Source organism: Antechinus flavipes, chromosome 2 (genome assembly GCF_016432865.1).
Source record: "Antechinus flavipes isolate AdamAnt ecotype Samford, QLD, Australia chromosome 2, AdamAnt_v2, whole genome shotgun sequence".
Lineage (NCBI taxonomy): Eukaryota > Metazoa > Chordata > Mammalia > Dasyuromorphia > Dasyuridae > Antechinus > Antechinus flavipes.
In genome coordinates this window covers 169,283,705-169,296,736 of record NC_067399.1, presented here as the reverse complement: position 1 = coordinate 169,296,736, position 13,032 = coordinate 169,283,705, and positions in this window count along the sequence as shown.

The window sequence follows — 13,032 nt, the reverse complement described above, 5'->3', positions numbered from 1 at the left end:
ACTGACATTTGTAGGATTTAAGATTTTTGCAAAGCACTTTAGAAGTTTTTTCTCATTTTAATCTTAAAACAACTCTGGAACGTAGATACTATTATTATTATTATTATATTACTATTATTTTATACGTGAGAAAACTGAGGCAGAGAGAGGTAATGTGATTTACTCAGAATCACTCATTTAATAACTGTCTGAGACTAGATTTGAATTCATGTCTCCCTGATTTCCATTGTGCCATCTGACTGCACAAGATATCTTGGAAATCTGGCTGTTAGCTGTTATGGGACGCTGATGTGATATTGCCATAATTCAATTCTCAAGAGGTGCCATAACCAAAAGAAGTCCAGATTGAGAGAGCTAGACTTGGCTTAGCCACTAACTAGATGGACAACTTTGGATAAACTGCTTTACTTTTCTGTGTCTCATTTTTCTCATCTGCTCTCCCTAAATCCCTTTTTCTCTAGGCTAAATAGCTTTAGTTTCTTTTGCCCAACTTCATAAGATAGTCCCCTCCCTAGCCTGGTCATTCACCTTTGGATGTGTTCCAGCTTTGTTAATGTCTTTCCCAAAAGAGGAAGTTTGAATTAATGGGTTTTAAAATCCCTCCTAACTCTAAAGTTCTATGTTTTTAGTTCTCTTAGAAGCTTTGTTAATGAGCAACAAAGTTAGCATACATTAATGTCCCTTTCAGTTCTAAACTCTTATGATTCTATTTAAGTTTTCTTGAAAATGGGGGGAAAAAAACGGTCTCTTCAAAGGATCCTAAAACAGATATACCAGTAGCTTTGGATTCTCACAAATGCCACTCTACTCATTTGGTTTCATGTGTCATAGGATAGGATGATAACTCCATCAATAGTAATTACAGTTTTAAGCATGCTTATAAAATGGAGAAGATAGACCAAACAATCTGATAAGGGGTCCAGTTTGTATATACTGTGTGTCTCATGTTGAGTGACTGTGTTGGAAGACACTTGCTGCATTATCTGGCCACACAGTGGTACATATTGGAGATGGACTGGGACTGGGAGAATAGTAACAGAAATGCTTCTTACAAGAAAATCTTTCAATATTTATTAATTACTTTCTTGTGTATAGATAGATTTCAAGGTATTAGAAGGAAATTATGAAAAATTTTCTTTGAATTTTTAGTTACAAATATAAATGTGCTTAACTATTTATGTCTTTAAAGTTTAACATCCACAATGGATTCGAACCCATCAGCTAATTCCCTCCATTCACTGAAGTATTTGAACCATAGAGAGAACTGGGGACTTTTGCCTTCTTGGAATACGAAGATATTTAAAAAGTGGCATGAGATTTGCTTCCATGTGACAGCTGGTATTGCATTTCCTTAAGCAAAAAGAATCTTTTTTTGAGTTTTGACTCTTTTTTTTTTTTCTTTCCTCACTAAGCCATAAGTTCTTGGGAAAAATGCTTTATCTTTCTGAGTTGTAATATAAAGGGTTTTACCAGTTATTCTCTAAAGTTCCAAAGACTGAATCTAAGATTCTTTGAGTTATGAAAACCCTTTGGAGGTAGGATGTGTTCCACAGTGACTTAGGGGCAAATGACATTCATTCTGAGCCACATTCTTATCATAGGATTATTGTGAGAAATGTGCTTCTTCGATTTTAAAGCATTATATAATCATGTTATTACATTTATTACTACTTATTTAGGTGGATCTATGATCTTATTAACATGGGCATTTCCTTTAATAGGTCAAATCTTAAATATCCATTCCTTTTCCTGATGTAATTCTTGTTTTTCCGTTTTTTTCTTGAGAGTCAATAATATGCAGTGGATTTGTCTCTCTTAGTATTTTGTAGCTACCATTATAGCCCCAGGCAATCTGTTCATGCTCTCTCCCCCAATTATAACTCATGCTTTCATTGGTAGAGGAAGCCTTAGTAATGCATGTCCCCTACCATTGCAAATCATAACCCATTCTTCAAATGATAGTCTTAGAGAGTTTTGAGGGATACTAAGAAGTTGTGACTTACCCAGGCCTCTGTAGTTAATGTGTGTGACAAATGGTCTTGAAACCTGGATCTTCTTGAATCCAGAATGCAGTTTGCTTTCTGTTCCATTAAGTTGCCTCCCATCCATCGATTGTCCTTCATTTTTGCTATTCTCAGCTCACTTTCTCTTCTGACTTTATATATATATATATGCATATATATAAATATATATTTGATGGTATGCTTTATGCATTTTATGGTAATTTTTATTATTAGTAATAATAATCAAGTTATATCTTAGAACATACAGTCCAAAGATCTAGATAGAGCTAAAAGAGTATGAGTTCTAGTCTCAGTATTATCACTATTTTCTCCATGCCCAGCTGTATCACCTCAAACAATTCATTTTAATTTCTCTGCATCCCAGTTTTTCTCATCTGTAAGATAACAGGGATTCTAGCTTGAATATTCTCTTCTGTCTTTGCTGCCTATATAAAACAGGCCTTATGCCGGTATTCCATTTTAGCAAGAGAATGTTCACTTGTGCTGTGTCTCTAACCATCGCTGAAGCGTGCCAGCTTAATGCATTTTGTTTTCCATGAGTTTTTGGCAGCATCGAAAGAAATGAAGTAGCTTAGTCCTGCCAAGACAAATTTTAAAATGTGTACTGTCAGAAAATGATGTACATTTTAGTGCCAGTGTATTTAGGTCTTCTACATTGTACATCTGAATAAAAGTTTCAAGGCTTAAGAAATTTTCATTGTTGAATATTTGTATGTGTTTAGTGCTGTGCCACATGCTATGTAAAATATAAATATTGTATGAAATAATTATTTTCCTGTTGAACGTAAAATGGAAGGGAAGCTATCCAGATTAAATAGGCAGTACCCAAGGAAGAGCTGAATATAATTCCCATAATGAATGCAACACTCTATGCTTATCTCATTATAGTGAACTCTGATTGAGATGGCATTCAACCCAACATATCTAGCTTTAAATGAACACCTACTTTGCAGGCTTTAATGAATTAACATAGACAAGTGATCATTATTTATGACAGTCATAATTGCCAAGAGAATCACTAGGCACGGTTTTGAATACAGTTGTGAATGAATCCTTTCTTGGCACGTGAATACCATTGGATCTGAGATAAAAGAGAATTTCTCCTAGTCATCTAATCTATTCCCCTGTCTCCAGGCAAATCTGTAGCCTCAATACTCCTAAAGATCAATTTTTTTCCCTAGGGGACAGATATCGAATTTTATTGTTTCAGACTCTGCTGAATTGTGAAAAGTCTGTATTTGGACTATCTAGAAAGAAAAGACTTGTTATATACATTTAGAACATAAACAGACTTTTCCTAGTGAGTATTTAGATTATGGAAGAAGATGAATTCTTAAAATACTCACGAGGATGTAGAAGTCCCCATTACTCAATGGGGGTATTCCCTCTAACAGCACAGACTATAACACATTCATGTCTGCCCATCCCATGGAACTTTTCACTATCTTTCCATACATTCACCATGAGAATGCTGAGGGTCTTTTTGCTTTCTGCAGAAATCATGAGTATACCAGTGAAGCACATGAATTGTTCATTGGTCATCTGCTCTTAACCCATGATTAGCTTATTTTTACTGTTCCATTTTCTTTCTTTCTTTCTTTTTTTTTAACTAATCCTTTGGTCAAATGATCCATTCTGCTCACTCATCACCCGTTTCTTCATTGCCCTCCAATGATCACTGATTTTAATCTTTGAAGACTGGACTGTTCTATCACTTGCAGCAAAGATCATAGATCCACATAAATAAGTAGTAATAAAAGTAATAACATGATGCAACCTCTGAAGAATATGGACCTTTGTTTCAGGAAGAAGCTGAGGGTCATTAAAATAACTTTGCAATTCACCAAAGTCACATCCAGTTCTAAACACGTAGCATCCATATCCATTTTTGGTGTTATCCAAGATATGTATGCTGGTGAACAAGTTCTGTAAATCTTTATCCAACTGCCGACCCAAGTCTGGACAATCATCATTTTTCATGAGCTTTGGTTGGAGCAGATTCTCGAGTAGTGTTGGAACTCGTCCAGAAGGCTCTGTAGTAGTCCGTGACTTGATGCAATTAACATAAATGTCACTTGCAGACAGGAGCATCTGAACAGCATGGAAGCACTTATTATAAACACTAGGCCATGCATTTTGAGCTAAAAAAGATTTCACAGCCAATCCACCCCCAGTGTACAAATGAGGAAGCTGGAAAAATGATGACTTAACTAAAATCACAAGTAGCAGAGCTGAAATTCAAATCCAGGTATTTGGACTCGAATTTCAGCAATTTTTACTGCACCACATTCCCTCAATTATGGAACCATTAAAATTAGTTAACCTTAGGACCTCCAGGAATTTTGTTCACACTATTCAAGGGGAACCAGTGCCCAGGGCTGAAGACTTAAGAGACTAGGAAGAAGCCAAGGACAATGTGGCTTCTAACTTGTTTTTTGTGTCATGGACCCCTATGTCAGTCTGTGGGCCCCTTCTCAGGTTAACATTTTAAATGCATCAAATGAAATGCACAGGATCAAAAAAGAAAGCAATTATTGTAAGATAAATTATTGAAATACTTTTTAAAATAGTTTGTGGATCCCAGTTTGTTTAAGAGAGAGGCAAGAACATTCAAGGATTCCCATTCTTGGCCTTCCTCTAGTACCCTTTCTTGCTGTACCTTGTTGTTGTTATTGTTTGTCCTTCATTCTGGAAGAAGACCAATGATATCTTGACTTGCAATTAAATTGAATTTAAGTGAGCCAGAGCTGTGCAGAGTCACCAGCCTCATTCTCTCCTCTAGAGTCCACAGGACAGTTGGCTATGTCTCCAAATGCAATTGAAAAACCTTGGTCTTTTTAAGCTAAGGTCTTTCCCAAGTTCCAATTTGTCTGAGGCAATACCCATTCAATAGCTAAAGGCTAGATAACGACTGAGGCAAAAGATGGCCTACCCTGGCTCCTGAGGCCCATTTCTTGTTTTGCATTTGCCCCACCCACCTCAATATCCCAGTTTTAAAAGTATTTCCTAACCTGTCAAGGTCAGGGTGGCTACAGATTTCCCTCTGTCTAGAAGTCTGTGTATTGATGGGGTCCTGGTTCTAGCACAAAGTATGGCTACAATCCTGGGCAAATCAATGGTACACTTTCCCCTAGTCACTCCCAAAGACACTCACCTCCTCCATCTCTTCTCCTAGTCTCAGTCTATAAATCCTCTGCCTCTCTAATCTATTTTCTATTACCTATTTTCTGTTTACAATCTAATCCAATTAGATTATAAATTCCTTAAGGATTTAGCACAAGTGCTTGGTACTTGTTCCTTATAGTTCAGTCTGATCTGACCGACCAGATACTCATTGGTTTGCCATTGTCTTCTCCACTGGTTTATGACAGACATAGGCTAAGTGACTTGTCCAGGATCACACAGCTAGCAGTTTGAACTCTTATGGTCCAGCTCTCTATTCACTAAGTGTACCTGTAAATGACTCCAAGTAGGGACTAAATAAATGCTGATTGATTTATTTCTAAACACAAGCCTGTCCCTAGGGGTTGATGTGCCTCTAAGTCACTCTCCAGTTGCCTCTCCAAATCTCCTATAAATTCTCACCGTCTAAGGATTTTCAGGTTTTGTTGGTCCAAATACCCTAACCTCTTCATGTCCTTTTCCCCATAAGGATCCCCACAGATTTCTAAGGGAGACTGTGAGGTAGCTGCTTTTACCTTCCCCACAGTATCTCTAGTATAGCCCCAGGTCCATATTTCACATAAATGAATCTATCTACTAGGAAACCCAGACCTGTAACAGCGGCATCTTGCCACCTACCATGCTACTGCCCTCCTCAGCCCTAACCCCTCTGCTAATTTTAGATTATGACATTCTTTACCAGAGCAGCCCACAAAACAAACTGTTTTGATTAGAAATTTCCAACAGGAATTAATCTGTTCAGTGTTGGAATTCTTCCCTAGGACAGAGGTGTTCTGACTTAACAGTGAGTGATTGTAAATTCATCCTAACTACTATGTCTACTTCCCTTCACACTGTGCTCCATATGTCCTTCAGTCATCCACCAAGAAACCAGGGACTACCTAGTCCTGTTGCTGTCTGTCCTGCTAATTAAGTATACTGCTTCCCACCCTTATCATTTCCTACTTTGGGAATAGCAACCAAGTCAGCAGGATCATGGCTACAGGAAAGGGCAAGATAGTCCACTGCATGATGAACTTACTCACAATCTCTGATACCCCATCTCGAACTCCCCTCCCAAGTTACCCCTCCCCACTATATGTGTCTTCTCTATCTGTTAGAATGTGAGTCCCTAGAGAAGCGAGATGTTCTTTTTTTCTTCATTTCTTCATTCTTTTTTTTTCTTCATTCATTCTTAGCTATTATTTTATAATGCACTTAACTACTGAATCACAAAAATTCAGAGATGTGTTCCTCTCTGATCATCTATTTCAACCAAAACTGAAAAAAAGTCAACCAGCTGTTGCTAAATTGTTCAAGAAGTTTTTCCTGCTATTAAGCCTAACTAAATGTGCCTCTTTACAACTTCTAGCTATCACTCCTGGTTGTCCCCTGGGGTCAAACAAAATACATCAATGCCTCTTCCAGTTGTGGCAACTCTTCAGATACTTGTATACAGTTATCATGTACCAGGTAAATCTCCTTTTTTTTTTTTTTTTTCCTAGTCTAAATGTTCTTAATTTCTTTAACCAATCCTCTTATAGTACAGTTTTGAGGCCTTTTAAAAAATCCTGGTTGACTTCCTTTGGATATCATCCAGTTTATCAATATCCTCCCTAAAATGTGTCACCCCCAAACAGAATGTAATACACTAGTGGCAGTGTGATCAAGCCAGTGCAGAGCTCCCTACTCTTGGACATAATGCAATTTGAGCTTGAATTTAAGGTAATTTAAGAACAATGGAAGAAGGTGTTTGTAAATTTTTTTCTAGGGTGCCTGGAACCCAGGCAGATTGCACCAAGTATTTAAACAAAAGGGAAGGGCACATGGGTGAAGGATGGGGGTGGGGTGAAAACACTACCTCCTTACTTTCTGCCAGGCCATGCTGTGTACAGATCCATTGGTACATGCCTCAGGCCAAAACAGGGACGAAGTAAAATGCAAATATTCTTACATGACAAATAAGTCTCTTGTCTAGTCAATTCTATTAATATTCTGGGACAGCCTAGTCTCCTTAGCAGGAATTTATTAAAATAGCCCCCGACTCTGCGATTAAAGAATCTATTCAGCATAGAATGATAAAGATAAGGATGTAGAAATAATAATGCATATTGCCATTGCATATTAAACACTTTACTTACACCTTCCGAGTTAGATAGCAAAAGTATTTTTAATCCCATTTTGCAGGTGAGGAAACTGAGCCCCAGAAGGAATAAATTAACTTGCTCAGAGTTATAAAATTAGGAATTATCAGAATTAGAACCAAGATTTCCCAATTTCAATAAAATAAGACCACTTACTTTATACCAAAATACTTTATTCTGTATGATGATGTGTTTCATTTTACTTTATTTAAATGATCATCATCACCACCACCACCCCCTTCACCAGGGAATCAACATTGCCCCTAGTAGAGCATAATCTGTTTATCTTGAATGGCCATGTAGCTACAATACGGAATAATGTACCCCTTAGGGCTACATTTCTTTTTTCTTTTAAAGGTCTCAGTACCTAATTTGCACCCTCAAATTATGCAGCTGCATGTGTGGCCAAGGAATGCTGTGCCCAGAACATGCATTCTTGTGTGATCTGTGGGGAACTGCATAAGCAGAGAGGACACAGGATGCAGGATAGGTCCAATTACCTGTCTCTGCCTGAGTTAGCAGAGGCCCTGGGTCTGTGTACTTGCGTGTATGTGTGTGTGTGTGTGTGTGTGTGTGTGCGCCTGTGGTTGCCTAGTCCTCTCATTTAATTAGGGTTTAAAAGGCTTTAAGAGAAGAGATGAAAAGACCTATTAGGTTTCAGCTTTTTGAATATAATTTTCTTTCTGTCAATAGTTCCTTAAAACGTGACAGATTCTACGCATGTGATTTTATCTTATTAAGGGATTCCAGTGAAAAAAACACACCTTTTCATAATTTTAATGGTAGTGCTTGGAAAGAGACCAGGCCTGTGGCCTTCTGCTGGGTCTCAGGAGGTAGTGACTGAGTATGGTGCTAAATGTGGACTCTCTTTGACTTTAGTTCCAATGATACGTGGGCTTCTCCTCACTGACTAATTTCTACCTCAGAAAAGAACCAATAACAAATATCGGAATTAGCCTTCATTTGTTCATTATTTATTGGGAAATATTCATTGGGAGCCTATCGTAGGCAAAGTAATATAGATAACTATAGTAGGATAACAAAAATATATAAAATAAAATCTGACAATTTTATTCATCATCTCCATGTACTTCCTGTTTTCCTAGGAACTTGTTCAATGAGATTGTCAAGACATGCTTTAAGATACAAGGTGAAAGATGAGGAAGTAGTAAGGATGTCTGGCAGTGCTTTCTTATTTCAAGCCTGACAGATACCATGAAATCCTTGCAATAATACTCTAGTGTGATTAGTGTTTTACTTCTAGGATATTATAATTTAGCAGGTCCAAACAATAGCAATTATTTTCTGTTTTGGCTAGAAACTCTGAGGGTTTTCTCCCCCCCGGACTGATTTTTTTTTTTTTTGACTAGGTAAAAGACACAATTTTCTGCCTCATTTCTTACCTATTCTTAATTACTGATTGGGTGTCAGTCAACCTCAGTCAACCTGAAACCTGCCAAGGTTTCCTATTGCATCCAGGGTCATCTCCAGTAATCTTGACTATATCTTGTCACTGGACCCAGATGGCTCTGGAGGGGAAAGTGAGGCTGGTGACTTTGTACAGCCCTCCTTATTTAAATCCAATTCACTTACATGTCATGGTATCACTTTATATCTTCAAGAACAAGGAATGTGCTCCTTAACAACAATTTAGCACTTGGGCTTCTGCAAAGAAGAAACAACTGGATCTAGGATTAGTTTAGCAAGTAATTTAAACAGGGACCCCTTAAATAGCATAGTTCTTTTCCCAACGAGATTGAATCTCAAGTAAATTCCTTCTTGGCTATCCTGACCTGTTTTCTGTACTTCCTTTCCTTTCCCTGCCTTCCATTCAATTCCTCCTCTGCCCAAATGAATTGTTCTGGGCATCAACATTTCTAGTTAGTGTTCTTCTGTGGGGAAAAAAAAAAATCTAAGTAATATTTACTAGCCAATTGTGAGCATTTACATTTTTCAGCTTTTCAGGTCTGAGCTTACCCTGACACAGCCAGACACACAGATAAGAGCTGACAGAGTTTGGGTGAGATTTTGTTCAGATTTTCTCATGACTTGAGTCTCATGATCTTATGGAGACATCTCTGGAATAAGAATCTCAAAGCTTGCCCATGGAGGAAGAAAGTAATAAATAAACGACTTTGGAAAGAGCTGCTTCTCAAATGTCTGTAGTGTTATTATCTGTAGCTCCCTTGGAGCAAGTAACATGCTTACTATGAATGTCATTTTTGTGATAATTAATCTGAGGCCTGCATCTTATCTTGGCTTTCTTTTTTTCCTCTCTCCTAACCCTCCTTCCCCCATCAGAAAGGTTGAAAAACCTCTGATGGCTGAAATCCAACATGTGGTTAATTGATAACATCCAAAGCAAGTCAAATCTCCCAGAGTAAGTATAAGCTATTAAATAACTGATTATTATTTTAAACAGGGTAATAATAGCTCAAATTTAAATAGTGCTTGCTTTTTTTTATAACCTCAGGGTAGTGTAAATATTGTCCCCATTTACAGATAAGAAAATTAAAGTTCAGAGTAGAGCATTTAAGTGATTTGCCCCCCAGATCATATGGCTACTAAGTGATAGAACCAAGGCTCAAACCCAGATTTTTTCGTACAATGCTCTTTTCCTGAAATCACAAAGATCTTCATCATTTTGGTTACTTTTGACTAACTCACAGGATTATAGATTTAGAGATGCGATATTCAAAGTCATCTAATCTAACACTTTTATAGGTGAAGAAACTCTGGCCTCTGGGGATTAAATGGTTTGCGTGATGCTAGTACACGTAGTACAGGTAGTAAGCTGTCTGGTTGAGATTTGAACCTAGCTACAATCCCTTCAAATTCAACTCTCAATCACATCATTTTGGATGCTTCGTGGTCAGCAATACCATCCAGCAGTATTCTTTGTTTGATGGTGGCAGCTTTAGGGTTTTCTGTTTTCCCATCTGCCACCCTTGTTTGCTCACTTGATCTAAAAGTCCACTTGGAATGTTCTTTGAAGTTAGTACACCAGTGATCCATACAGGGAGCTGGGATTCCTGGGGGGATAAGATGGATGTTCAGCCCTGTATCCTTTCACCTGGAGATCCCAGACAAGTTGAATGGAGTGACACTGGGGGAGTAAGCCAGGGCCAGATTCCCTTGGTTTCAGTTTGCCTTCTGCACAGTTACAGATGGTGAGAGATGAGGGGAAATCCCAAAGGTGTGACCCCCTTCCCCCATATGTCTCCAGTGGGTTTGCCAGGCTCCTACACAGTCTTGTGCCACAGCACCTCTTTAAAAACTGATTATGAAGCTGGTTCCCTTTGTGAATGCTCTCATTATCATTTCATTGTGTTGGGGGCAATTCTTGTCCTGGGCAATGAATATTGACTCCATGCTTGCCTTTCTAATTGAATTAGAGGGGGAACAGCCTGAGTGACGGGCTTCCTGCCTGCAGTCCTGCTTCCCTGGCAGCAGCTTGAATAGTCCCAAAGAAAAGCTGTTTGCTTGAGCATTTAAGGATAACAGAGACCTGTCACAGAGCTGCTACAATGATTTATTAAAAGACAGAGGGAAATGGGAGAAAAAAATCCTTGCTCACTTCTAGCACCAGCTGCTTGTCTGTCTGTCTGTCTTTCTTTCTGTCTTTCTGTCTTTCTGTCTGTCTGTCTTTCTTTCTTTCTTTCTTTCTTTCTTTCTTTCTTTCTTTCTTTCTTTCTTCCTCTCTTTCTTCCTCTCTTTCTTTCTTTTCTTTCTCTCTCTCTCTTTCTTTCTTTCTTTCTTTTCTTTCTCTCTTCTTTCTTTCTCTTTCTTTTCTTTCTTTCCTTTCTCTTCTCTCTCTCTTTTCTCTCTTTCTTTCTTTCTTTCTTTCCTTTCTCTCTCTCTCTTTCTTTCTTTCTTTCCTTTCTCTCTCTCTCTCTCTCTCTCTTTCTTTCTTTCTTTCTTTCCTTTCTCTCTCTCTCTTTCTTTCTTTCTTTCCTTTCTCTCTCTCTCTCTCTCTTTCTTTCTTTCTTTCCTTTCTCTCTCTCTCTCTCTCTCTTTCTTTCTTTTCTTTCCTTTCTCTCTCTCTCTCTCTTTCTTTCTTTTCTTTCCTTTCTCTCTCTCTTTCTTTCTTTCTTTCTTTCTTTCTTTCTTTTCTTTCTTTCTTTCTTTCCTTTCTCTCTCTCTTTTCTCTCTCTCTTTTCTTTTTCTTTCTTTCTTCTCTCTTTCTTTCTTTTCTTTTTCTTTCTTTTCTTTTTCTTTCTCTCTCTTTTCTATTTCTTTTTCTTTCCTCTCTCTCTCTCTCTTCTCTCTCTTTTCTTTTCTTTCTTTCTCTTTCCTTTCTTTTCTTTCTTTTCTTTTCTTTCTCTCTTTTCTCTTTCTTTTTCTTTTCCTCTCTTTTCTATTTCTTTTTCTTTCCTCTCTTTTCTCTTCCTTCCTTTCTTCCTTCCTTTCTTTTCTTTCTTTCTTTTTCTTTTTCTTTCTTTTTCTTTTTCCTCTCTTTTCTCTTTTCTTTTTCTTTCCTTTCTCTTTTCTATTTCTTTTTCTTTCCTCTCTCTTTTCTCTTTCTTTCTTCTTTGCTTCCTTCCTTCCTTTCTTTTTCCTCTCTTCTCTCTCTCTCTCTCTCTCTCTCTCTCTCTCTCTCTCTCTCTCTCTCTCTCTCTCTCTCTCTCTCTCTCTCTCTCTCTTCTTCTTTCCTTCCTTCCTTTGGGAAAGAGGAGGAAAACAGCCATACTTTAAGCAGATGCTTGAGGAGAATTGGGTCTGTTTCTAACACCCACACTTCCCACCCCCATAAAGATAGCTGGGTTTATCATTGGTGGGAGTTAGCAGATAAGGAGACATTAACCACTTGTATAACTTCTGTGGTGCTAAAAACTGTAAACAGCTCATAGCTATTCTTGAAAGAGGAAATTTCTACTCACTAGATAAAACCTGGCAGTGACATTTTCTCCTACTGACACCTCTTTCTCCCAGCAGGAACTGAACTCAATTTAGATTTCAGGCCCTAGAATTCTTAGGTGAGTGTACTTGTATAGCAAATGAATGAATGATTGATCAGCTGGACAACTAGTTTTGGGTCAGACTTTATCCAAGTTATATTGGGCAGCTCATATGGTCCATTCATGCTTAAATCCTTCCTGGTTTCATGAAAAAAGTTCATAATTTTATCCTCAAAGGTGGGTCTAGTTAAATTGATTATAGTTATGTCTGATGGATAACTTTAATGAGACATCATGGGGAAAATTATGGGAGAAAAACTGAATCTTAAGATGGAAGATCAAGATCTACTTTTAGCTCACAATAATTTGTCTCTCCTACAATTTCTCAAAATGTTTTGTCTTACTGGTTCTTTCCCTTCTGTTTTTCATAGTCTCCCTCATATCACAGTTATTTTTTCATCTTTCATTTCTCACCATTCTCTGTCTCTCTCCCTCCTTCCTTCCCTCTCTTTTTCTTGAGATTTTAAGTTTCTTGAGGGCATAGTCTTGTTTTATATATATCTACATGTATGTGTGTGTATTTATATGTATAATTAAATATGTATATAAATCTTTATGCATATACACATTTATTTGTATCCCTGGTGCAGAGCATGGATCTGAAAGGGAATTCAAGCTCCTTCTTCTTACAATTAGGTAAACTGAGATGGGAAGATATCAAATCACTTGCTGAAGATCACATAAATAATAAAGACAGAGCTAAAATCTGAATTCTCTACCTCCCAACCCAAACTCTTCTACTTC